We start from the raw sequence: 27,874 nt of genomic DNA, 5'->3' as shown, positions 1-27,874 counted from the left end.
GTAGGCCTATAGGCCTACTAGGCCTACTAGAACGTCTCAGGACCCCTTTTAATTATAAGTATATAACGTACGTAAATTCGTCTCTAACTTCTCTAAGGCCAAGTAAAATAAAAAACATGTTTCACGTCCGGGTTTTTGAAAAAAAGGAGGAAGAGGGGCTTTTATTTTTTATTTTTATCGCAAAATCGGTGTAAATACTAGTACCCATAATTAGAGCTGTTTTAGCATATACAATAATGCCTGGAAAAAGGAGGAGGCCTCTTTTTATTTGTTGTTCTGAGAGATAGGCCCCTCTAACTATCACAAAATCTTATAAAAGTGTTTCTTGTATATTAGCAAGGCTATAGAAAGCATCTCTACTTCCTAGACATATTTTTTGAAAAGTTATAACTGAATTTCAAAAAATAAAAATAAAAATGAAGAAACCTCAAAAAAGGAAGCGGGAGGGGACGTGAAACATGTTTTATTTTTTATTTGGCCTAATAAACGCCCCTTACGAAAATATTAGGTAAACCATGCAGGTAAAAAATAAGCGCCCACCCAAAATGACTGGGCTCTTTGAATGAATACGGTAGGCCTACATGTATTAACTTCTTATAAAACCCTCTGATAGCCATCACACATGAAACAGTATAAATCATTCAAACAAGAAATAAAAAGGGCTTTTTCTGTCATTACTGATTCGAATCACGGGTAAACCCCCTAAACAAAAAAACAAAAAAAAAAAAAAAAAAAATGTCAAAGGGAAAGAAGCTAAATCATTGGAAAACTTTTGCACCCGGGAAATTGCATCTTTTCTCATCTTACTAGCATTAATGTCTTGTGTGATAAATAAATAAATAAATAAATAAATAAATAAATAAATAGGCAATAAATAAATAAATAAATAAATAAATAAATAAATAAATAAATAAATAAATAAATAAATAAATAAATAAATAAATAAATAAATAAATAAATAAATAAATAAATAAATAAATAAATAAATAAATAAATAAATAAATAAATAAATAAATAAATAAATAAATAATAGGCCTTTTTTGTTGTTGTTATTCCCTGTGCTTGGAACTGATGGAAAAGGCCTTTTTTAAAATACGACCATACAGACGAGCTCCTATGGGTGCAGTGAGCCTTGAACACCATTCATCCTCTCAATTTGACAGATTTGTGTGGTCGTTTCGCTTCATCGACCCATCATCTGCATCTGTCGAAAACTGATAATTGCTTTTCAATACCAAGTTACAGAAAATCTTCAGATTTTAGCGTCATCATCTGAAAGTAAACAAGTTTCCACCCAGTTCTTCTTCGCACTTCATGGTGGATTTTAGAGCCTGAAGGTGAGTTTTCATTAGATGTAAAAATATCATATAGCGTATATAAACATCAGCTGTTTTGCACACATGTGCATCCGTTTGGATCAGTGGCATGCATCCATGACCATGGACTGTCTTGCCTGTGCAACAGCATGATGAGTGCATGAGTGTAAACGAAGCTGGAGTGAGCTGTATACTATTAGCTTATATAAAATGTGTACGGTATGTCGATTGATTTGAATGAAACATTATAAAATATAAATGCATTCTCCACATGTAGACTTGTACTTTATAGTGCAGCTCAGATCATAAAACTACACTATCATGACTATAGACCTTTTTCTCAGACGTCACCAATCAATCGATATTGGGGTCCAGCATTCGAGTCATCAGCACCCAAACGCAAATACCGCGCCGGCGCGCGCGATCAACTTTGCGCCACTTAGGCATCCTGCGCGGAATTGCCAGCTCGCAGTACGCGTTTAGTTCGCCACGGTGTAAAAAGTAAACAAAATTGTGAAACAAAACAAAGATTGAATTTTAAATACATCGCGGTTTTTACGTATCTTTTGTATTTTATGGCATCAAAACAAACTGGAACAAAGGTAACTAGTATAGGTTATTTAGTGCAGTTATTTTATGGAAGCTAAAGTGAAATATGACAAAAACAGAGGAGAAAATATGCAGTATTTGGTGTTTTTACACCGTGGACACGTGAGAAACGCACGTGTTGTTTGTTTACATCTCAGACCCCAATATCGATTAGGTGACGTCATCAGAAAAAGGTCTATAGTATCTACTGACGAGCACATATTTTATTTTAAAGCATATCACGTATCTGCTGTTGCTGTGGATATTTATGAATGAACTGTGCGCCGTACGTGTTGTTAGCTCCGAATTTGCAACATCACAGTGACAGTAGTCGCACTCGTCAAAGGTTTACTGCAAATACAGTTTTTGTCTATTTAACGGCACTAAATTGTTTTTATTGTGAGAGCGTGCAGAGCGCGGGGCAGAGCGTAAACACGGAAGTGGGGTTCTGATTGGCTGAATCAATTGTCAGACAATCATAGCAACAGACCGATAATCTGATTGGCCGATTGTGCGTCAAATCGACGTTGGTTGGCGCAGATCGGCGCCCTTGAAGTGAACACAAAGCTCTACGTACATGGTCGCTCATTAACAGTGTGCTCGCGTCAATCTGAGCAAGGGACTGCTGATCACGACAGGCAATTGTATCCAAAATGTTGCTAAAATAAGAATTGTACCGTACTTTACTCAAAAGATACAGTTGACTCATCAAAATAACTTTCATCCAAATTTCAACATATAGTACAACAGAATAAATAACATCCGTTGCAAAGAATGTCAATGCTGTCCGACAGAAAAATGATGGCAACTGATGTACTCTAGCATCATTTATGCGAAATCGTACAAATTCGAAGCTATAGGTCTCAAGTAAATTACGACTCAAATTATACTCCATCGCTGAGCAACGAGTGATTGATTCAGTATTTGACCAATAATAAAGGTAGCGCGCTTGATGCAATAAAAAAATACCCTATCTCATTAGCTATAAAAAACCAATTGCTATCGCTAAGTGATGTACAAGTAGTAGGCCTATACTATAATCTCATTTGTTGGCATATTAAACCTGAGACGATTCGTCTCAGATTAAACCAAAACTACAGACTAGGGAGGTCAAGCAAGTTTTGCCAATTTGAATGGGGGAGTGGAAGCAAGTTTTGGCACACATGGGACATCTTCGATAAGTTGAAGGAAAACATTCTGGAATGCTTTGCAAATTTTCCTGGTCGCTATATGTTTGCAATATGCCTATTTGAAAATTGGGAATTATAACCCGATCCTCCTGGGAAATAGAACACATAACCCAGCATTTACATGTACCAGATAAAATGTGTTGCCAACAGGGCTCGAAATAAGAAGGGCCCTCGGCCCCCGAAAATCAGTGAGGGCCCGCAAAAGATACATCCGGCGGGCCCAAATGGCCCGCAAAATTTGTGGCAGTTTTTCTCACTTTCTCAACAAATGAATTAGAATTGTTCGTTTGGTTGATGTTTGATAAAACCTTGCATGGAATGAGTTAGAACTTGGAAAACCTTTTAGTAGTCCTGTCTACACGGAGGGCTATTTGCTCGAGCACAGACTCTGGGATATCTGCCGTCTGAACGCTTTCGAGGATTCCAGTCCTCGAGTTTTTCCCCAAATTTATCCCCTAGAAATTTAGGGGATTTCAAAAGTTCCCCGAGTGGTGCTCGAGCTCTACTGCCATGTGAACGCTACATTTTGCGACTCTCGAGCACTGAGCTTGACCTGTGCATGGTGGTGGAGTTTCATTGCTCTATGGTACCGTACAGTTAATATTGCAATTGTCGCTCATTCTGCCTCTTCTTTCTCAACAACTCTCTTCTCCCAATCATATGTCAAATATCAGCGGTATCGATTGGCAAATCTAGAACATCATCACTACATTCCATCATGAATTTAAGTACAAACAAGAGCAAAATGCTCTTCGCAGATCGTGACATCGCAATCGCGGTAATTGGTGCCTTTTGATTTGGTGGTATGGTCTGTTTACGTTCTGCCGAGTTCAATTTCGCGCGATACTGCAGAGGTCACATTCAGCTTTCGGTTGCAATTCTCGAACTGACGTCATCAGGCATTGCGAAACTCGAGGATTACAGGCCACGACGGAGTTGTGTGGACACGCACTCGGGGATTGACTTACAATGTAGGGATCTCAATCCTCAAGCACGCCGATCCTCGAGGATCCTATGACTGTCTGAATACGGCTATTGTCATACCATAATGTTATGCCATATTTGAAAATCAAGACCATAAGAACTGCAAGGATGATTTGAGGTCAGGTGACAGCAATTGTTTTATGCAGAAATAAAAAAGTGCTGAAACTAAAACTGATAGAACAGAAATTGCAATCACATCATGCATTTCATGAATCACATGACATCATTACCATCATGGTGAGTGCTGCTGACAATATGGTTATATTTGCATTTACTTGGTTATATTTGCATAATTTGCAAAATTCTGTCCTGATTAAGGGGGTACTACACCCCTGGTCAATTTTGTGCTTATTTTTCTCAAAAATTATAGCGCATTGGTGACAAGTAAGATATGTAGGCCTATATTATAGGGGCAAGGACTACAACTACTGCACTGAAAATTCAGCAACTCAAGGCAAGTAGTTATTGATTTATTGATCAAATATTGGTTTTCCCTCATTTTTAACTGTAACTCCACAACTGATGTCTGTGCTGAAATAAAATTTCCAGTGCAGTAGTTGTAGTCCTTGCCCCTATAATACATATAGTACCCCAATGCGCTATAATTTTTGAGAAAAATGCAAAAATAGGCACAAAATTGGGCAGGGGTTAAGATCATGATATCAAATTTATCAGTAATGTTCAAGGTAACTTGACTTATGGCCGGAAATATGACCCCTATTTCAAATGCTATAAAGTCTATGGAAAGCTATTTAGTGATACACATTGTTCACAGTTATCTGTTGACAGTGTCAAAAGTCACATACCGTACCAGAGGTCAAAGGCCATTTATAGTGATAAAAATTGAAAAAAACACCCCTCAAAACTGACCAAATTTCATACCCCTATAAACTGTGTTAAACTTAGTTCAAAGTTTATTTGTTTTCCATCAAAAACACATTAAATTTTAAAAACAACAAAACATCTATACTATTAAAGAGGAACTTGCCGATAATCGATACTGATCGATACTTTGAATTTATAGATAGGAGGTGCAACACAAAGCTCATGGCCTTAAATTGTTGCACCCCTGTACGATGCAAATAAATTAAAATAAAAACCAATGTTAATTCAACAAAAACAAGCATGAAATCAAAATCACAATCGTCGTAAGCATGAGGAAAATGGCTACATTGATGCATAAATAAATGTATACCAGTAAATACTACATTTAACAAACTTCAACAGCAATTTGTTAGTGATCACCTGGTAATCACAGACCCTTAAATTTGTTGGCCCCACAATGTGTTGTGTTGCTACTGTAAACCTATTTATGGCATAGATGGATGGCTGTTAGGCTGTCCAGAGGAAGCAATCATTATTTGGCTTTCTTTCAAATCCACCACATATCACAGTAGCAGCTGGCCAATTCTCAATTGACAAGATACAATTGAAGTTATGCTTCATCACCATGGATCATAAATCATGCACAACCACTGGCGGATCCATGTGTGGAGATGGAGCATAACTTTTAAACACATACATGCTGTACTTACAAAAAAACATTCATTGAAAATGTTATAGTTCATCCGCTGAAGTTTAAATTTCCAATAAATGTATGCTGTGAATCTTATACATAAGGGTTCAAAAACAAAATTGTCCTAAATTTCAAAGAAATGCTGTATATAGTACAGGAGGTGCATAAAGGTGCCCCACAACAATGTTGAGCACCTTCCCCATGCCATTAGCGCATCATTGCATTGAGGTGCTGAGGATGATAAATGTAAATGACTTGGTTTTCAGTTTGACCATGGGGGGAAATTAAATACCTTAACCAAGACACAGGCACAGTTCAAAGAGCATTTTGAAGAATAAAGCAAGGTTGCAAGGTTTTATTTTCACTCCAATACATTTGTCTGTACCTTGAAAACAAGTTTATGGACCATATCTTATTTGTTTGTTTGTTTCAGGGGCGGCGCCAGGGTATTTTGATAGGGGGGGCAAAACAATTGTTGAAATTTGTTATGGGGCGCGACAGCGCAGCCCGTCGTGCTTGCGCGACGCAGGTGGGTGTCTGAGGGGGGATGTGCCCCCCTCAGAATTTGGAAAATTTTAAAAATGAAAGCATAGATGAAGCCATTTGATGCACCATTTTCACCCTTTTTAGTGTTATTTATTTATTTTCCAACCGCATATTTTTATGGATTTCATTCACGGGCCTGACTTTCAGCCCGCTGATTTTAGGCATGGACCTACTCAAATAGTAAATCCAGCACCTTTTGGCAACAAAATAGTTAATGGTACAAATGTGCACAAAGTGAAATATGGTGGAAATGTTAAATAAAGTCGCGCAAAGCGCGAAAAAATTGGCACTTTTTTGGCTAAAATGGCCAAATTTGAGGTTGCTTTGGTCAGAAACCCGCATACAGGCATCAACATTGGGGAATGATTGTATATGGACCATATCTACCCTATCAAAATATTGGGGGTTTTTTACCCCACACCCCGGGTCGGATCTACGCCTCTGTTCTCAACGCGGTGTAGGCCTATAAGTCAGTTGCATTGTACATGATATGCAGGTATAAATTGGCACGATAAAATGATATGAATGGGGTTTTGAGGTTGGAAATATTTCAAACTGAAAGCCGTAATCAGGAGCGTAGACGGGATGTAGTCGTCCCCTATGATCACTAAAAATCGAAAAGGTCCACTTTGCGAGCGTAGCGATCAAAAAAAAAACCCCAGTTTTTTTAATGCTTTTTCAGTCAGAAAAGGACAAAATTTGCCCATTCGCGAGTGTAGCGAGCGAAAAAAATTAGGTTCTTTATGCTTTCTTCGTCAAAATTTTAGGAAAAGGTCAAAAACAGGTCCACCTTTTCAAAACCAGCCCCAAATAAATCCTGGCTATACGCCCCTGGCCGGCCGTATAATGAAGCCAATTGCTTATTTATATTGGTGCATAATTTTTACACTATTTCTGAGAGAGGCGTTCTAGTATAGGTTTTGGATATACAATGTCATGAAACCCCGTAAAAGTTGTGTGATATCGGACTGAAAGTAAACTTATTTTTGAATGATTATATAGGCTAATTGCTTCATGACACAGACTTGCATGTGTTGCCGCACCAGGAAAGTGACGTAGCCAGGATTTTTTCAAAGTAGTTGGGAGAAAAGGCAAGAGAGGCCATGTGACTTTTATGGGGGAAAATTTGCCGAAAATGGGCCCGAAATATAAAAAACCAACAGCTTTAAAACCGCGTATAGGTCAGCAACAGCAGCAGCATTCCACAAGGGGCAATGTCCGAAGGGGGGGGGGATTTCCTCCTTCTAACCATGGCCAGGGAGGGGAATGGCTCCTTTTCTTCTTCTCCCTCCTCTCTTTCTCTCCCCTCCCTTTTCTCTCTCCTTCTTCTCTTTCTCTTTTTCCTTCCTTTAACCTCTTTTTTTGAAAATCATAGGGGGGGCAGTTGCCCCCCTTGCCCCCCCTGTGGCGCCGCCCCTGGTTTGTTTGTTTGTTTACCTAGGTTGGTCTTGTAGCATCAACAAATCATTTTCTCCTTCAATTTTTTCGAACAGTCTGTGCAATTTTAATCTACCAAAACACGTTTCAAAAGCGTAAAAAGGGGCCAAGTTTAAAAATCTTTCCTGTGTGGCTTTTCACCCTTTTTAAACTTGGTCCCATTCAGTAAAGTGGTACCGTAATAACATGAAGAATGAGTCCTAATTTCTACATGCAACAATTAGGTTTAAGACTGTTCAAAAGCGGTGCAATATGACGTAGGCTATGTATTATCAAAACAGAGATGCCAATCTTCCGATTTTTTTGTATTTTTCCAAAAAATCAGATTTTCTAAAAAAATTTTTTTTTTTTTTTTAATTTTCAAAAAATATTTTTGGCCAAAAAAGCAAGTTATAGACCCTAAATTACTTGTTATTCAAGGTTGGAAACCATAGAAATACTGCTATTTCAAAAAAAAATTGCCAATTTTATTTTACAAAGTTGGATAAAGTTGTACATTTTGATTACTTTTGCTTCTATTGAACAGTCAGGAACACATTGAATTAATATACATTGCTAGCTGTTCAGTAGAAGTAAAAGTAATTAAAATGTACAACTTTATCAACTTTGTAAAATAAAATTGGCAACAAGCCCCAAGTAGCAGTATTTCTATGGTTTCAACATTAAATAACAAGTAATTTAGGGCATATAACTTGCTTTTTTGGCCAAAAATATTTTTTGAAAATTAAACAAAAAAATAGGGGGGGGGGGGGGTCAAAAATTTGATGAATCATCGTTTTTATATTACGCATTATATATATCCATTTCAGCCATGTAGGCCATGTTATTAGGCCAAAAATGCTTTGGAAAATGGTCTCTCATGTACAAAAGTATAGGAAACTGAACATTTAAAACCACTTTTTTGGGATGAAGGAAGCATTTTTTTCAAAAAAGTCTAAAACTGGTTTTTATGTTAAAATTGGCCTTTTGGGGTGCTAATTCTGCTAAAATTGCCTGGGCTTATGTACCCAATTTGCATATTTTATGGTATAATTTTCAGAAAACAAGCCTTGAAGAATATTACATGTATAATAGATAGTCTTCAATACTGCTATCTAGGCTTGTTTTCTCAAAATAACCTTATTTTTTAATCCATTTGAATGTAATTTTACCCTCAGAAATGGTGTCTCCTGCAGTGTAAAATGTGTAGAAACCCTCTGGCTTTGGGGGGCTTCGCCCCCTCAACCCCCACCGGGGCTTTGCCCCTGGACCCCACCAGGGGCCCTTAAGCGGGCCCCTGGACCCCCAGCCGTGGGGGCGAGACTTCTTCGCTCCCTACGTTCACAAATTTCAGATTTTTTTTTCATAACCCATTGGCATCTCTGTCAAAAACATTTGAAGGTTTATGTTTCATTATATTGCGTGTTCATAAAGAGTAGTAGCGTATTATATACTTAGCAAATTGACAACCTGTTACATATTATAGGCCCTACATCTGTACATATAAGGCGCAGGATCGCACAAGGCGATGAAGAATTTAACAAAGTGAGTATTTGCTACTTTTGCTTAAATAAAAATACATTATAACGTCTTTACGGAAAAACTTCAATCAAGCACGAACATTAATTAATTTACTCTACAAAATGAATACTGACAACTAAGAAAACAAACAAGTAGCCTAAAGATGACTTCGTATGGGTCTTTAGAAACTTTCATAAATGGGACCAAGTTTAAAAAAGGGTGAAAAGCCACACATTTTTTAAACTTGGCCCCTTCTTTTTACGATTTTGAAACGTGTTTTGGTAGATATTAATTCTTTTTTTGAGGTAAATAGTTATTGCTCTTTAAGTGGTTTTTTTTTTCCTTTCTATGCGAAGTAGTTGGATATCCATATTTCGCGGTTAATGGTTCTTTTTAGCAGCCCTGGGTAAACTAGTTGGATATCCATATTTAGCGATGAGTGGTTTTTGAAGCTTGAGGGCAAACTAGTTGGATATCCATATTTCGCGGTTAGCAGTTCTTTATAGCCCTCTTGGGCAAACTTGTTGGATATCCATATTTCGCGGTTTGTGGTTCTTTGTAGCCTTGCGGGGCAAACTAGTTGGATATCCATATTTAGCGGTGAGTGGTTTTTACAGCTTCGAGGGCAAACTAGTTGGATATCCATATTTTCGCGGTTAGCAGTTATTTGTAGCCCTGCGGGGGCCTATGTTCGATATCCTCAATGCGCGGTTAGTGGTTTTTAAACGACCTGTAACCACCCCAATCAGCTGCATGTGGTAAAAGAATTATTTAAAAAAATAATAGCTGAACCCTATAGTTCAGCCAGGGACTGGAAACGACATATTGATGACTATATATAGAGTGTATTCAATAAACCCAAAGCGGAGCGAGAGCTGCTAAGTAACCGCTATCCTAACCATAAACACATGCATTATCAGACAACGAGTGTTCCATTTCCTCATAGCTTCTCACGTTGTACACACGTCAGTCGAATTTGGCGGTGTTGGTTTGTTAGCCCTCAAGTTATAACATCGTTCACTTTGTGATGATATCATTTCAAGAGGTCACTTCCCGATTAACAGGATTAAGCTAAACAGCCCATGGAAGAATTTTATGCATGAGCATTGAGCAACCACATCGTTGATGTAGTAATGAATACCCTCTATTGTTATCGGATTAATTTTTTACGACCTTCGATTACATGGGGAGTAGCAGCGAGGACACGGTGTTTGATTTCACTCACATAATAGATCAATATTGACCTTCATCCAGCAAGGATCAGCCAAGCACTACAGTGGCCAAGCACGAAAGGTTTCTTGTTATCTCTTCAAGTATTTTTACCTTAGGTCTATAATCATAATGCAGGCCTAAACCCCGGGCCTAAATTAAGTGTACTGTTCGAGTAGGAGGATTTGTTTGATATTATTCTTGATTTTGAATAATATTATAGTACCTGTTTGTTTCCATATCGGTTATTAAAATTACAATTCACCACATACACATTCCAGTTTGCGAGAGGTTTATAATGAATAAATGAATAGGTGTTATTATTTTCTAATAAAGAACTTTGGGAATAGGACTCGCTAAATATTTTAACCGGCGAGGTAGGTACCAGGGAATAATCACACGGCTTGGTAGATGCGTCTTGGTTCACTCGTCTTGGCTAGTCCCTCAGATTGGTATTAGGTTTATCGTCTCTTCATCGTTGATTTGGCATGAGTAGAGGCGCTAAAATAAAGTTCTTCATAGAACCAGAGGTTCAACCAGGGACTTATTTAGGCTTTTAGAATCAGCCAAGCACGAGTATTATCACACAAACATGAAGACAATCAAAACCCAATTTACTGTTAATTAAGTTATATTTATTACTTACTACATCTTCTTCATTCGGTATAAAACTTTATATTAAAACTAACAAGAGAACTAGGAGTAGAACAAACTCCATTATCCAGTAATAATTAGCGAGAATTGTACTCGCTCTAAACTAAGTTGTGATCAAGTCTTGGCGCTTTACGGAGAGTTTATGGAGAGATGTTAACCTTCTGAGTGAATGCCACAGACTACAATTAAACATCCGTTTGCATCGTCCACAAAACCTCTCTTTACAAAAGACCATTGTGACGTTTAACGATAGTCTAATCGACATGATACGAGAGAGTGATCTCACTCGAGGTGAATGACACCATGAATAAATAAATAAATTAAAATAGAAGGCATGGGATATAAAATAATATATCATACAACATACGCCCTCCTAAAAGTTTTGGCGCCTGACAAAAGTAAATTTATTGAACACCAAATTTGTTCTACTTTCCAGTTCATAATTGAATTGCAAATTTCATTTATGTTTATAAATACAATCATTATTTGACTGTCTCTGATAACAATTCAGGACATTTTTATAATTCATTGATTATTAAACAAAATTTTATGAAGGTAAATCCATGCGATATAAATCCTCTTATCCTCGTCAGTGTATCCTTGTTGTGTGATGATTCCTTGTTACGAAATGTAATTCATCAATGCATCGTCGTATCAGCATCTGTGGAACTCCTGACACCGAATTGACCCGAAAATTTACAATTGTTAAAGGCCTAATTTTCAGGTAATTTCGGTTTCACGGAAAAATCAATGACTAAATTTTATTTACATTACACAAACATCCCTTACATACCCTTTCACGTACTTAGGCAAAACTCTTCTCCGGGGTTCCAAAATGATTACATCGAGATGGGAATGTTTCTTTTGAGGATTTTCTCGGACTGATTTCCTTCAATATCGCAATATATTGTAACACGCTGTAGTACATTTCGCGAAATACAATAATATACCTTACTTTAATTGAATCAAAAATAAAATGATGGTGGCATCAACATTACAATTCTACATTTCTTAATTTCTTAAATGTTTCATTATTTACTTACCTACAAACAATTTGTTCCAATATGTACAAATCCACAACATACGCGCCAACCAAATATACATTCGGGTTCATTGTCATTATAAATCAAAATACATTATTTTGTGATAATCCAATTCCACACAATTACAAATAGTACAATTGTGACAAACTTTCAAATTACAATTCAAAATCAATTCAACATATAACTTTCTACATTTATCAAATGCCAAATATATTTGTTTTCATTTTGGCGTCCTTGACTTTTATATTAGTCATTCATAAATTTGTAAATGCACACAAATCTTTAGAAGTATTCTTTGATAATTACAAATCACATAATAATTATAATATTATGCCTAATTTCACATTTGTCAAGACATCATTTTTTTTTTCACACAGCCTTTTGATCGAGTTGCTTACAACTGATCTAACAATGATACTGATTCCATAGTCTGGCCTTTACAGTTTACCAGTAATTTTGACAGGATTGGTCTTCAGAGACTCAAGAGCAGCTGCGTTCAAGTTTGTCTCTGGTTCCCAAGTGTTTCTTGATTTTGGAAAATCCCGGCCACTTTATGAGATATTCTAGGCGCCCATTTCTATAGCGTCCTCTGATAATATGCTCAATCACATATTCAGGAGTTTTATCCTGAACTGGTGGCAGACCTAGGATAATTGGAACCTTTGTTTTCTCAGATTCTTGTGTGGCCAAAGAGGAAGAAAAGAGTCCTCAGGACAATCGTCTAGAACAAGTCCTGGAATTGGATCTCTTTGTTCTAAATCGGTTGGTTCAGTATCATTGCTTAGTCGGACATACCTATCATATGCAAATTTCATACGATTGGCGTGAATTGGTGTAGTAATCAATTTGTTGTTTTCTAGATTACATTACGCGAAATTGACTGGACCTGTTTGTTCAACAAGCAGGTATGGACCCGACCAGAATTTCTGAAGTTTGCGTGAAAGTCCTTGCTGCAATGCAGGAATATATATCCATACTGAGTCTCCAACTTGATAAGGAACTTCCGTTGCACTCTCATCGAAGCGTTCTTTCATCTTGTTTTGATTTTGCTCTGCGTGGCGTTGTGAGATCTTCCTTACAATTTCTAATTGAGAGATTAAATGATGAATGTGCTCTCTGAGATTCTGTTCTGCATAATTGCAGTCTGACGTGAGCGTTACATCTAAAGGAAGTCTCGCTTCTCTACCATACAAAAGAAAGAACGGACTGAATCCAACGGAGTTTTCAGCAGGAGTTGTATGCATGCATAAACTGTATGGCTGTGATATATTGATCCCAATCAGTATGGAATTCATTAACATAGTGTGAAATGGTGTCTAAAATTACAGCATTGTACCGCTCTTGTATCGCGTTGCATTGTGGGTGATAACTTGAGGTATTCAATTTCTGTGTTCGCATGATTCGACACACTTCCAAAAGCGATCTTGCTTAGAAAATTTGTTCCTCTATCGCTTAATAACGTTTCTGGACAACCGTGGACACATATGACATTATCGAAAAATGCTCTTGCGATTGTTGAAGCATTTGTTACTTTCAAAGGTACCAAAATGGGCCACCTGGTGCAGTGATCCGTAAAGCAAAGAACATAACGGTTGCCAGAGGTTGTAATTGGTAAAGGTCCTAAAATATCAACACTAACGCGTTGGAAAGCACCTGGTACTTTCATGATTTGCATTAGGCGATAACTTTGTGCCTATGCGTTTTGCGTTGAGAACAGGATATGCAAGATCTAACCCAATTATCTACATCACGATACATCCCTTTCCAGAAGTACCGCTGACGAATTTTGCTGTAAGTTCTTTGAAATCCAAAATGTGCAGCTAACACGTGATCATGACAGTTGTTCAGAACTGTATCAACAAAAGTGATTGGAACATACAACTGATAAGTATTCCTTTCTGGCATGTGCCTCTTTGCTGGAGTATGCCAAATGTGATATAATAATCCTTCATGCACATAATATTGATCAGCCTGCAACAACAGATTTCTAGCTTTCAGAGCATCATCTGGCAATTTGTCGTGCTCTAGAAAATTCAACATAGAACTAGCAAAAGTATCGGTCAGTAATGCTTCTTTAAACCCCTGTAAATTGATTTCAGCTGGAAGAGTCGGTACATCTTTGTTTTCCACCTTTTTGTCATTCCCAACACGTTTACCATATTGATAGCGTATATTTTTGACAACATTCACTTCAGGTTTTGTGTCACTTCTAACATCACTATCTACATTGTCATCAGGCAGCTCAGACAAAAGCGTCCTCCGAAATCTTGTCTAAGTCTGAACCTATCCATACATTGTTTAATTCTTCAGAATTTTGTGAATCAGACTTACAATGGTTACAATCGACACAAGTGTTTAGAGAGTCATAGTTTAACCTACTAAGTGCATCAGCGTTACCATTATTGCGTCCCCTGACATGTACTACATCAAATGTATATGCTTGAAGTTTAATTGCCCACCTAGCTAAATGACCAATTGTTTGTTTCTTGCTGAAAAGCCATTTCAGTGCACAATGATCTGTGACTACTGTAAATTTTACACCATGTTGTAGATATGTGGCATATTTTTTGACTCCTTCAACAACTGCCAAGGCCTCTAATTCTGTGGTCGTGTAATTCTTCTCACCTTTGTGCAAAGCTCTACCACCATAAGATATGACTCGTTCTTTTCCATCTTGATTTTGAGCCAAAATGAATCCTAACCCCACGCCACTGGCATCGGTTTGCAAAATGAATTCCGTGCCATCAAATCTAGGATAGGCCAAAATTGGTGGTTCTTGCAACTTTTGTTTGAGTGTTTCAAGAGCAGTTTTGCACTTTTCATCCCAAGCGAAGTGCACTTCTTTTCTTGTTAAATTGGTGAGTGGTTCTGCAATCTTACAAAAATCTTTGATGTATTTTCTGTAGTACCCTACAAAACCCAAAATGACCTGACCTCAGAGACCTTGGTAGGTGGGGATACTCCTTTACAATTTTGACTTTGTCGGGATCTGTCGCAACACTATTTTCATTCACTATATGACCTAAGTATTTCACTTCTTTCTGACCAAATGAACATTTCTTTGGCTGTAGTTTTAGACCAGCTTGAGCTAAAACGGTCAAACACTTGTTTTAGATGACATAAATGCTCAGAAAATGAATTACTGAAAATGATGGCGTCATCCAGATAACATAGAACAAACTGCCAGTTAAGACCTCTCAAAACTTCTTGCATTGCGGCGTTGAAATGTCGCAGGAGCATTATGAAGGCCAAATGGCATTCTTTGGAATTCAAATAGACCATCTTGTGTCACAAAAGCGGTGAGAGGTTTTGAACTCTCTTCTAAGCCTATTTGCCAATAACCTGAAGCAAGGTCTAAAGTTGAGAAGTATTTGGGTTTGGCAGCGCCTAAGCTATCTAGTAAAGGCGTCGTTAATGTTTGGCAAAGGAAAATTGTCACGTGGACAAATATCATTCAATTTCTTGAAATTTATCGCAAATCTATAAGAACCTGGAGAACCAGCCTTGGGTACCATACATACAGGAAAACACCATGGACTAGTTGACTCTTTAATAATTCCTTGATCTAACATTTCATTGACTTGTTTCTTGATTTCCGCTTGAATATGTGGAGTATATCTATATGGTCGAGATCTAATTGGTGGATGTCCATTTGTTTTTATTTCATGTTTTACACCAGAATAATCTCCATGCGGACCTCCTTCCACTTTAAATATATCAATGTATTCATTGAACAAATTAGTAATTTCTGACATTTCTGAAGATGACAAATGATCAGTGTTTACAGAGACTTTAGAAAGTACTTCTTGAAGCCTAGGATCCTTATCCTTACTATCAATTGGCGATGAGTGAATTTCATTGACAAATTCTTCCTTCAAGTTAGGAAATGGAACTATTTTCTCAGATTCCATCAGTGTAAAAGTGCCTAATTTAGTCCTAGGATACAAAATGATTGGTTCATCCGTTGTATTCATTACAACTAAATGAGCACATTGATCAATTACACTTGACACCGTATTGGCAACTAAAATTCCCAGGGCAGTAACACGCCTACCACCTTGACAGAGACCAATGGTTTGTACTGGTAGCCTATTGTTTATCTTTGCACAAACTACAGACTGAGTGTGAGGAGGAATTTCTTGTTTCTCTATCGCTATAATCTAACTACGCTTTTTGATATTCAACTTACTGTCACCACTATCAATTATGTCACAATGTTTCTTCAAAAACTTCTTGCCTAAAATGATGCAAGAACTAAGATTGCGTGCAATATTCAAAGGCACCGGAAAAAGTACACCATTGACAGATATGACCAAAACAATAAATCCTGTTACCTCTAAATCACTACCATTTGCTACTCGAGCAGATTTAATCTGAGGTTTTTGTATCATATGATGAACAGAATGCAGGTTTGAATACAACCAATCATGGTTTATTAGATTAATTGAAGCACCTGTGTCAACCAAACATTCAACTGGATTACAATTTATGGAAGCCGAAATGGTATTTGAATCAGACAAATTAATTTCAACAAATAAATCGGAATTGTTCATATCACTCTGTCCAAAAGGTGGTAAAGGGCTATGTCCTCCCTTTTTGTCACAATTGGCAAATACATGTTCATTCTTACGAATATACTCACTCCCACCTGCATGTTTTTGAACATGCTTGTTTCTCTACGATCCCTCTTGAGATGGGTACATTAGTTTAAAGGTTTACCGTCATTTCCCTGTTTTGCATAACATTTTCTCCACCCATGGCCTATCGTCCACATCTATAACATGTTATGTTTCGTTTGGTAGACCTATTGATGGGCACATGATCTTGGTTTGAGTTTGCAAAGAAAACCTTTTTACTATCTTTGTCACTTTCTAACTTCCCCAGTCTAGTACTTATATTAGAAACCATGTTTGCTACAGAATCCAATGTTACATTTACTTCATCCACTGAATTACTAGAGTTTTCTATAGTTTTAGTACTAGAAGTGTCACTTTCAGCGGTTTGCTGCACTGCGATACCTAATCGTGCAGCGTCTAAGGCATTACGGAATGTCTTAGGTTCTTTGGAAAACACAAATCCACGCAAAGGAGGCAATAGACCTCTGACAAAATTGACATTTGCTCGGAATCTGTTTTACCAACTTGTCTGCACCAGCGCATAACATCTGACGCGTATCGTCCAAAGTTTCATTGGTGAGTTGTTTACTGCGACAGCAATTTTGATTCAATTCCCCAACGCCACGAATCACCCTCAAAATTCTCCTTAAGAAGAGCCTTAATCTTATCAACCGTATCCTTATCGCTTTCGGTATTGACTCAAGAAAGCGCTAGCATTGCCCTCAATTTTAATTGTCAGAGCCAATGCTGCTTTTGACGATATAATCTCGAAGTGCAGCATAATTTGTAAATTTGGTAATAAAAGAATCTAAATCATCTTCAGGATCTCCTGAATATTTGATTTTAAATCGTACATGTCGTATTTAGTAGCCATGTTTAAATCAAAATCTAATATTTCATCATCAGAACTACTATCAGATGTATTAGAAATTTCTTCAGAGCTATCATTCAACTTTTCTTCTAATTTAATTTCATCATCACCAGAAGCCATGGATATACAATATTGGCAATCCAAATAAGTTTATAAATTGACTCGCTTTAATAAAGCAAAATAATTTCGAATATTTTCAAAGTCAACCTATTAATTTACATCAACAAAGTTTTGCAAATAACCTACATACATACAAGTTTTCCACTATCTATTTACATGCCATTAATTTACTGACCAAATAATTCATATTAGCAATCATAGTATACTACAAACATGATGACCATCAATGAACCCGGTTGACTGACAAAGAAAGCCAATTCAATTGAATGAGTATACTGTCTTGTGAATTTTAAATACATGCCACGCCACAGTTTATGACGGCTGAATGAACAATCAAACACAATACAAAGCCAAGCTTATAAGGACTGACCAAAGAAGGCAGGCTTCAATTCAATGAATACAATTGTACACTCCAGTGATTACACATAAATGCAAACCCGTCACATACACAGCTGGTATCGATTGGCAGCCAACGCCCATGTTTAGCATAAAATTACTCAACTCGCCAAATTTTGAAATGAAATAGGCCTACTACGTGCCTAGACTATAGATAAAACATACAATATATGTTGATGCCACCAAAACAAAACTTACCACCATCATATTAACTTACCAAAATAAAATTTGAAACAAAAAATGGTAAGGGTAGCCCGTAGCATCACTCAGAAACTCCGCTGGCGTCTTGACGGCGATGAACAAGATGTATTAATATATTAGGTAAAAATTGTCTCTTGTAAGTGTGATCTTTAAAATAACATTGATATAAAAATATAAATACGCCTTGGCTTTCTGCACCATTTCTAATAAAGAACTTTGGGAATAGGACTCGCTAAATATTTTAACCGGCGAGGTAGGTACCAGGGAATAATCACACGGCTTGGTAGATCCGTCTTGGTTCACTCGTCTTGGCTAGTCCCTCAGATTGGTATTCGGTTTATCGTCTCTTCATCGTTGATTTGGCATGAGTAGGGGCGCTAAAATAAAGTTCTTCATAGAACCAGAGGTTCAACCAGGGACTTATTTAGGCTTTTAGAATCAGCCAAGCACGCGTATTATCACACAACCATGAAGACAATGAAAACCCAATTTACTGTTAATTAAGTTATATTTATTACTTACTACATCTTCTTCATTCGGTATAAAACTTTATATTAAAACTAACAAGAGAACTAGGAGTAGAACAAACTCCATTATCCAGTAATAATTAGCGAGAATTGTACTCGCTCTAAACTAAGAAGTTGTGATCAAGTCTTGACGCACACGGAGAGTTTATGGAGAGATGTTAACCTTCTGAGTGAATGCCACAGACTACAATTAAACATCCGTTTGCATCGTCCACAAAACCTCTCTTTACAAAAGACCATTGTGACGTTTAACGATAGTCTAATCGACATGATACGAGAGAGTGATCTCACTCGAGGTGAATGACACCATGAATAAATAAATAAATTAAAATAGAAGGCATGGGATATAAAATAATATATCGCCACAACAATTTCGAATTATAATTATTTAGGGAGAGTGTTTTAGGATTTTGTTAGAAAAGGGATGATTGTTGATCATGTTTATTTTATTGTTGTATGTATTTTCCTGTCATTTCCTGCAAACCTAATAAAGATATTTTGATAATTGAAAATAGTCTGTATCATAAATCGTAGAGGTTGAAAAGAGTCAACAAGCGTCAGAAATTTGCCATGGAACTTCGGTCATATTTTCATTTGAAATATAACTGGATGTTAGGGTCTGCATGCATGGTATGCATAGTATGATGATATACAGACACTGACCTTTCCCTAAAACTATTAAGCAGCAAGTTGTGTATCACACCCACCATGGGTTCGAACCCCTTTATTGTATTTTATTGTTAAACCTGAATAGCGTGATTACTTTTGAATGAGCGGCAGCACACATATTTTTTTCCTCACATCTTCTCTGTAGTACAAAGCTGTCTTTTTATCTAGTGTTTACAATGTTTACTCAACCATTGCTATCAATGGATGTTGCCATTTTTGACGATTTCTAACTTTTGAAATGCCCAAAATGAATCAATAAAACCGTGTATAAGATATTTGCGCGGGGATATTTGGTAGCGATTACAAAAATTAGAAAATAAATGGGCACTTCTGGGTTGGGTATCTATAGAGGCCCTGCATGAAATTATTGATTGGCTCCAAACAAAGAATTTGAACCGGTGTCCTTCACCGTAGTTATGGCGGAGTACAGTCCATTCAATCAAATGTTGTCATCAACCTATTTGATCGTAGTGCAGGGTTATATGTGTGAGACGAACTGTCACGGTAGATTGCAATCATGCTTTTGTTGAATGCATTTGAGTAGTCTGCCATATTTACGGGATGATACGTCACATGCAATGCCTCTATAGATTCTATAGAATTTAAGTATGATATATTTTCGATGGTAATATATTTTCACTTTCAAAGTTTGTAGTTTTCATAATTGCAATTTCTGAATATTATATAAAAAGCGGGAATAAGTCTATAAATGTAAGAGTATGGGATCATTTTGAATGTTAATAAATGCGAACCGCCGGCGGTAGACCCCTGCAAGATCAGGGATTGCCGCGATTCTTGCAGTAGCTTTTATGAATAGAATACAATAGTGGATACAATAGCGGATACAATAAGCGGAACAATAGAGCTCTCTTACGGGTAAATAAACCTCGTCGCGTTTTGCTAAATTTCACTTCTTCTTTTTCATGAACTAACCGTTATTTCATTAAGTAACCGTTATTTTTTAAAACTTGGCCAAACCTCGACGCGAGGTTTTTAATTCCATAATTGCAACTTAATAACAGCATTTCTGTTGTGTATGTCAATTGCTTTTAAGTATTATTTTATGAAGTCTGCAGCCTGGTCATTAGTAATTGGTGGTGTCAGGAATCAGATAGTATTATTTGGTCAATGCAGTCCATAGGTCAATTTTGCACTTTACATTTGTATAAATAATTTTTTACACCTGATTTCTTTTTGTGTATGAAACTGATATAAAAAACTTATTTTAACTTTGACCGGCTAGTCATAATTAATTTTTTATTTTTCAATAATTAACTATGGCACAGTCTATAAGCCACATTTGAACCTTTGAAATGAAATTTGTTTCGTAATTTGTTAATTGTGTACCTTTTGGGGCATGACACTCACTCTACTTTATTACAGAAAAACTTGCCATCCATCTGCTAGTGCTAAGAAACACGGTAGGAATTATATTACTGTGCACACAGTATGCAGCATGATCAAAAGTAAATAATTAAATACATTATAATCAATCAACTTTAGTGTATTGATGATTCTGCTCTGCTGAGCAGGATGGCAGGCTAGACTGAATATTTATATTGGAAACAAGTACAGTAAGTCAGTAACACAAATCTGATCTAATCAGACCAAAGTTGGCAATAATAAAATATAAATAGGCAAAAATACAATCAAATGCATAAAAACTTTTCCCCCCAAGTATGCCAAGCTAGTTAATCTAATTTTTCAATATTTCTGACTTTGGTCTGAGTGGATCAGATTGTGTCACTTATACTTTTGAGTAAGAAAACATTTTTGGGTGGGTGCTATTGCCAATTGGTGCACAATACATCAAATATTTTTGCATGTTTCTGTTCCAAAGTAGATTTGAAGTTCATCATGTGAAAACTCAGTATATTGGAACTAAATCATGCATAAAATTGACCAGATTTGATCTCAATTTTGTTAGCAATCATTTGTAAGGAGTTATTTATTTAAGCACTTTTGTGATAAATGCACGTTTCTGCATCATTAACCCAAGTCAAGATAAAATAGTTGTGTGAGAAAGTGAATCAAAGTTTGCAGTGAAACTTGTACTGATTTAAAACTGCAATTAGAGGCAAATTAAAACCTGTTTTTAAAAATGTAATGTATATACCATATTTTCAATGTAATTCACTTATCACTATCAGAGCATAACTTATTTTGCAAAAAATCAATTATTATTTATTAAATAAAATATCACTATGTGAAAGGACTAATGACAATTTCTCCATTATAATGACAATGGGAAATAGTTGTGCAAATTTGTCACTTTGTGAAAAGGACAAAACAGCAATTTTATTGTCTAATGGCAAAGTCTCGCAAATACGTTGCACAAATATGTCACTATTACGCAAATTCTTCTACAACATACTGGGCTTATGCGGTATAGATGATCGGCACATACATCGTTATGTGATACAGACATTTCAAGGTTTCATAAATACAACATAATGAAACTGATTAATATCTTACTAATTAAGTCACTTTGAGGCCATGTTTTAGATGAATATATAGAGTAGCACATAACAAATCAATGTTCTAATTTTGTAAAAAATGTCGAATACATCACTAGGCCTATGTGATGCGGCCTGGCTGACAAATTATGTGCTACTATCCCATGACATTGGACTCACTGAAATGCTTACAGAACCATTTCTTTCATAAACTTGACCCAAAAACCACAAAAAATCTCTACCAGCTGTATTGCACTTGAACCCCTTAGGGTAAAAGACTATAAGGACATAGGTAAGGATAATCACTTAGTCTTTTTCTCAGGTGGTCTTGACTTAATTCAGGTGTTTGCTATAAAGGATGACTGTTCAAGAGACTAAAATGGGTTTGTTATTCTCTTTAACTTGAACAACCTTTACATCCAGGTTGCATCCATTCCACCTGTGACTGTATTTTCTGGTGATGATTCAAATGTTGGTTGTACTGTACTCTTACTTCCATGTACTGATGAAGGCTACTGGAATGTACTAGATGTGAGATGTACCAGCATATCAACTTATGTTTAAATATTTTGGCTCGATTATGCACTCACTCCAGGACTCGCTTTTGAAACTCAAATTTTTGTTTTTAAATGGGTGCCTACAGGTAAGATCTACATCAGGCTTAAAATCGGTGGGAGAAGGAGGTCTGTTTGATTACTCTGACTGTATTTTTTTGGTTTCAGCAGAGACAAAATGCACCCAGATTACATGAAAAGCACATTTTGGCATACGGTATTTTGCTTTTTAAAATGTGCCAAATTTGAGCAAAAGTATATTTGTAGAGCAGGTAGACTAGCGATAGGCAGCTTCCAGAGTCCAGTGGGCACCCCAACCAGGGTTCGAATTCAGTCAATTTTTTTGCATCGCAGTTTGTGCTATGCAAAACACCAGTTTGCATAGCAGTATAGCACTTTTAGCTATGCATTTTGGAAAAGTGCATAGCAGTTGATGGAAATTGCATCGCATTTTGCGATGCGATACCGTCGAATTCGATCGCTGACCCCAACTAGAACCTAACTACATGTAGACTTAAGAGACATAAAAGCCGTAATCAACTTACCAATGGACAGTTTCAAATTTAAGCCTTATATGTGCAGCACTCCAGAACATTATTAATTTGTAACGTATCAAATTATAACATAGGCTGATAAGTTATGCATCAAGTGAATGGCGTTTTCTTGTTATCTGTTATCATCTTCACTGAGAAATACAGCCATTTATAACATTTTCGGCCAAAAAAAAGCTGCACTTTTCTACATAGGCTTTTTATGCATGACTTTTGGTTTCAGACCTCTTTCACTTGAATAAAATTAATCAAAAAGGAACGTTTCTATATTTTTTTGTTTTTTATTAAAATAACTTCAGTTAAGATGTTCATGAATTAATTTTTACACTTTTCTAACATGTTTTATGGTTCAGTGAGTAATCATATAGCCATTTATGAAATTTTTTCATCAACAAAAGTTGCACTTTTCTAAATTGGCTTTTTGTATGCATTAAAATGAGTAAATTTAAGTTTTTCGTTCTAATTTAATTTATTGGGAAGCAACAACTGTAACTTCAATGATAAATCTTGTGTTCATTGATTAATTTAACCAATGGACCAACAGATTCCTGGTTGATCTTTTATGCTGGCCCTATACACTTGTTTCATTGGTCATTCCTTGAACGGTTCAAAACAACATTTAGATGGGTGGCCTTTATCAAGACTCAGCTTGTTACAAGCGGACAAGTGAGGGACCACATCACCTTAAAGGACTTTACAGCAAATCCTGCAGCATGCGGGGAACCAGCTTGACCAACAGCAGAGAAGAACGATGCTTGGAAGCCATCTCACATGAAGGAAGGCCTATTCATTATTGAAAGACATTAATAAGCTGCAGCATTCAATTTAATTTATTCACTGAACCATAAAACTGTTTTTGAATGTGTGATATCGAAATCAGGCAGGCTTAAACTTAATTAAATTCAATTATGCTTATTTTTGATTAAATTACTCACTTAAAGGGAAAATTTGTCAAACACAAATTCAAGCATAAAAAGCCAATGTAGAAAAATGCAACTTTTTTTGGTCGAAAATATAAGTAAATGACTGCATTTTGCAATGAAGATGATAAAAAGTAGCAACAAAAACCCGCTCACTTGATGCATAACTAATCAGTCTATGTTCCAAACTTTCAAACAAGAGAATTGATCAAGCCGTTTTTGGATTATACTAAAATGTCTTAGGGGGGGACTTACTTTTTTGGAACCGTTTAGTTGAAAAATCATAATGATAACTTTCTTACTACTAAAGGCAATCATTAGAGTTTGCCTCAATAAAACTAAAGTGTTGGATGAGACTAGGTATTGCAATCCAAAAAATAAAAGCAGCAAACACTAGATATTTCGCTGTTTGTACATGAAAAATTAAAATGAAAGCTTTTAAACAAAATTGATATTGGCCAATGCATTTTGATCTGATATTCGGAAATCAGAAGTCATCTTAAAATGTTCCACAAATAGAAATCGGAAATCATTGATAAAAATTTGCCACAAATAATTTAAAATGTTAAAAAACTTAAGGGAAAAAAAATCAATATTTTTTGAACAAAATGTTTCCAGGTTTACATTTTTACATGAAGGATATGAGAAGTACATTTTTCTCATGTGAGCTGTCATAGTTTAACTACATAATTGATCCCCAGCGACTCAACAATGAGGTGGTGAACTGTCTTCCATTAAAACATGCTAAAAGTCATGTTCAATAATATGAAATACAACTCCTGAGAGTTAGAGTTGATGTTATGTAGACAGTGTGGGTGTTGGTTGCTGTATGCAGCAAAAACATGCAATGTAATAAATTGAAAACTGAACATGAGAACGGGGATAAGAGGGGGGGAGTGCACACATGTACCCTACTCACCATTCCAGAAAAATACAGAACTAACTTTTTTGGGTTAAAAAAATAATATCATGTTTTGCCGAAACATAGCTAAATCCTAATCCTTTAGTTAGTCCTAACTGGCAATGAAAGTAAAATTTTAATATTTGGTCAATTTTGGAAATAAGGGGCAAAAACATGCATTTTTTGAGCATTTTTCTACCTTTTTCGTATTCTGTGATAATCAAGCCCAAAGACTTGAACAAAATTTCAAGTTATGCATTCTTATTTTTGGAAAACACATTTTCCAATCATTTTCATAACCAATTAGCAAAAATAACATAAACTCCTCAAAAAAAGTTTGGAAACTTTCAAAAACGGTTGTATATCAGAAAATTTTGAAATCTATCTCCATATTGTTTCATACCAGCGAAATCATTGTTCTTTTCTGTCAACAATGATACCTCATTTGTGACGATGGCTTATTGCACGGCTGAGTAACTTGCTTTGAAAGACAGAGAGGTCTCAAAGAAAATGTGCGAAACTGACCATTATCTTCGCTCATCTTATTGCTCTAAATGAATGAGCGAGTGGTTTAATGCATGAATAAAAGAATGAATGAAAAGTTGTTTGCAGTACATCATGTTGAATGAAAAGTGCTAGGATGGGATTAGCAGTTCTACTACTTGTGGATTCAAACAGATCAAGCAAGTCAACCTATCTTGCTGGTCACTTCTTCATAGTGGTCATTTGCAAGAAATTTCTAAGCAAACTTGGTTCGATTACCAGACCTGGATATGGCTCGCGCTATTGGTCAGCTTGAGGCTGGCATACCTCAGAATCACGGCAACATTTGGATTTTCCTGCAGTATGATCTCCAATCTAAAAGTCAAGTTTCGTCAGACCGGAGATGTCAAAGACAGACCCAGAAGTGTCCATCCAAGAAAAACAACGGCTGCAGAAGACCGGTACGTGAGACTGACAGTACAAAAACCGTTTTTAATAAAACAGTGTGGTATTCCTTACTCATGTTTACTGATGCAAATGGCGCAGACAATGACAGATTTGGCACATTTTGTTTGAGACCTCCTTGTCTTTCAAAGACAGTTACTCAACAATAAAATAAGTTATGGTCACAAATTTGGTATCATTTTTGTCAGGAAAGAACAACGCTTGTATTGATATGAAATAATATGGAAATAGACTTCAAATTTTTCTGATATATAAAGCCGTTTTGGTAAGTTTCCAAACTTTTTTTGAGGAGTTTATAATATTAAAATTATAAGCTAACTCTTACCCTACAAGTATACTCAAGATTTTGAATGCTTAGACTTGTGCCAAGTCTTACAACTTTGTGACTACAATTATAAGAAGACATGCAAAATTGCATGTTTTTGGACAATTTCCCTTCAAATTACAAATATATTAAAATTTGACTTTTATTGCCAGTTTTATTGCCAAACTAAAGGATTAGGATTTAGCTATGTTTCATTTGGCAAAACAGGATAATATTTGTTTAATCAAAAAAAAAAATTAGTGCTGTATTTTTCTAGAATGGGGAGTAGGGTATATGCCTAACATGCAAAATGTAATGAGCCTATTTTGGGGCTATTTTGCCACTGTATAAGGTTTCTGGATATGCCCCTGGAGAAGTTATTCATCATGATCATTATTGGCAGGAAATTGGGACTGTCACCTATCCTATGGTTTTCATATTGAGCCTTATAAAGTGATTACTCCTGGTATAAATATCACTCCCTGCATGAGTTATGAGAAAATTCTTTGAACTGATGTACTTTCTCCATGTACTGGCTTGACAAAGGGGGCTGGGACAGTAAACTGTCCCCACCAAATGAGTTTGAGACTGGGACTATGAAATGAGCACTACCACTGGCTAGTGGCTACTCTACTGAATAAGGTCCAACCCTATCTGATTGAAGCAATAACAGCCAGTGTTTCCATTCGCTGATATAGTATAGTTGCATAGTTGTGGTATAGTTGTAACTGACTCTGAGATATGACTGAGGTAGGCCTGGCATTTGCAGTAATGGCTGATTTCAATTTTGTGTTTGTTCAGGTGTGTGACCATCATGGTATCATTGATGAAGTAAAAGAAGGCATCCTCAAGCATTTTTGACTATTTACAATAGCAAGATTAATCAAGAAAACACCAAGCACAATAATCCTTTAAAAAGGGATGATGGGTTTCATGACTAAGTCCAACTACATGGCATTGCCTACTTGACAATAGATCTGGATATATTAACATTTTTTTCGACTTTTACATGTGCCCTGTGACTCAATTAAAAACATCTGAAAGGTTGACAAGCAAAAACTTAAGGCCCTGTATGATTATCATATCTTAATGCTGCTATCTTCAGTAGATAGCGCATGGTTAGTAATGCATATGCTGCATTAATTTGAGTCAGAATCAGAACTTGAATTATTTCACTTTTAATTGGTCAAGATATATGTTGAGAAAGGCTGAATATCGTGTAAAATGATCTTTTAATGATCTTTTATTTAAAAATGTTTTTGCTCCCTTTAGTTCCAATAGAATATACGAGACAGGGTTAGGTAGAACAAACACACGAAACAGCTTACATGTGGTTGTAAGTCTTATGGGTGTATGGATGTAGGTCCTATGTATATTGTGACAAAAATGTCAACCCCTGTGTCAACTCCACATTTGCCTCCCCCTTGCCACCCCTTGTCCCCTGCCCCCCCCCCCCAGCGCTGCCTCTTCAACCCCTCGGCTGTAACCCAAATTAGATCACAGTTCGAAATACAAGCTTTCAACTCTGCATTCATCCATGTGGCTGATTATAATCCAGATTGGATCACAGTTACACTCCTCAAATTTATTGGGGATGTCAAAAGTCACATGTATGGGGTCAAAAGTCATTTAGAGGTCAAATTTTAACCAATTAGGGAATGACGGTTAGGGGACATATATATTACACATCACATAATTACTACAAATTAACTACATGTATCTACATGTTCTTGTATTTAAGGACTCTACTTCAGATCACAGACTTGGATTGGTATTGAATACTGCTCTTTTTATATATTTCTTTTTTTCATCAATCACAAGTACCCAGCTGAATATAATAATATGATTTTGAAAGTA

The 27,874-nt window shown here is 36.3% G+C and overlaps 1 protein-coding gene across 9 annotated transcripts in view; it reads left to right on the top strand.

The window, feature by feature from the left end:
- Window positions 1–1,198: 1,198 nt before the first annotated feature.
- LOC140154973 (endothelin-converting enzyme 1-like) overlaps window positions 1,199–27,874 on the top strand; it is a 237,286-nt gene continuing 210,610 nt past the window's right edge. For all 9 annotated transcript variants that reach the window (XM_072177711.1, XM_072177676.1, XM_072177654.1 and 6 more), the window contains exon 1: window positions 1,199–1,337. The gene's annotated coding sequence lies outside the window, so the exon portion shown is untranslated. The remainder of the gene's footprint in view (window positions 1,338–27,874) is intronic.

This window comes from Amphiura filiformis, chromosome 1, assembly GCF_039555335.1.
Source record: "Amphiura filiformis chromosome 1, Afil_fr2py, whole genome shotgun sequence".
In the NCBI taxonomy this organism is placed as follows: Eukaryota; Metazoa; Echinodermata; class Ophiuroidea; order Amphilepidida; family Amphiuridae; genus Amphiura; species Amphiura filiformis.
This window is presented reverse-complemented; position numbering and strand designations above follow the sequence as displayed.